This window comes from Sceloporus undulatus, chromosome 2, assembly GCF_019175285.1.
Source record: "Sceloporus undulatus isolate JIND9_A2432 ecotype Alabama chromosome 2, SceUnd_v1.1, whole genome shotgun sequence".
NCBI lineage: Eukaryota > Metazoa > Chordata > Lepidosauria > Squamata > Phrynosomatidae > Sceloporus > Sceloporus undulatus.
In genome coordinates this window covers 25,432,009-25,432,298 of record NC_056523.1, presented here as the reverse complement: position 1 = coordinate 25,432,298, position 290 = coordinate 25,432,009, and positions in this window count along the sequence as shown.

The window sequence follows — 290 nt, the reverse complement described above, 5'->3', positions numbered from 1 at the left end:
TTTTTCGGGTTACGAAAAAACCTCGGCGCTATTTTCAATGGAGCCGCGGCAGAGCCGCGGCTTTTTTTCCATTAGCACCTATGGCAATTCAGGTTACGAAGGTTTTTCGGGTTACGAAATTAGCCGCGGAACGAATTAATTTCGTAACCCGAGGGAGCACTGTACTAAAATGCAATTCAAAATAAAAGGCAGGAAACATGCACTCTTTCAACCCAGAAAAGCTACAAGGTACTACTGAGAGGGCATTTTGCAAAGAACACCAGGGCAATTAAATAATAATATTAATATTA